This window comes from Penaeus monodon, chromosome 22 (genome assembly GCF_015228065.2).
Source record: "Penaeus monodon isolate SGIC_2016 chromosome 22, NSTDA_Pmon_1, whole genome shotgun sequence".
NCBI classification, from domain to species: Eukaryota; Metazoa; Arthropoda; class Malacostraca; order Decapoda; family Penaeidae; genus Penaeus; species Penaeus monodon.
Genome location: NC_051407.1, coordinates 2,145,438 through 2,145,829, shown reverse-complemented (window position 1 = coordinate 2,145,829; position 392 = coordinate 2,145,438).

Genomic DNA, 392 nt, shown 5'->3' with positions numbered 1-392 from the left:
CGTACATCCGCCTCATGCACATCCGGAAAAAAAAAAGATCACAAATTTCTCCATCGAACATCATACCTCTGCTGCCATAACCTCATCAATTTTTTCTTTCTTTCTCTCTCCCTCACCAGATATCCCGAGCAACTATTATTCGAAAACTCGAGTCACGGCGTATCCGACATCACCACACGAAGGTCCAGTAGGTCAAGCATGCAACAGAAAAGCAAATGCAAGCAGTAGTCACATTGCAAGCATCTCAAGACCACCCTCAGAACTTCGCTTTCCCTCGTAAATAGGTTGAATGCACACTCCCTTGCTATTCGGCCTAATCTGTTCTCCGCCAGTGCAGCTTCGTTCAGCATAGGTGCCTGTATGCTGATAAGGGTGTGTGAGTGTATGTTTTC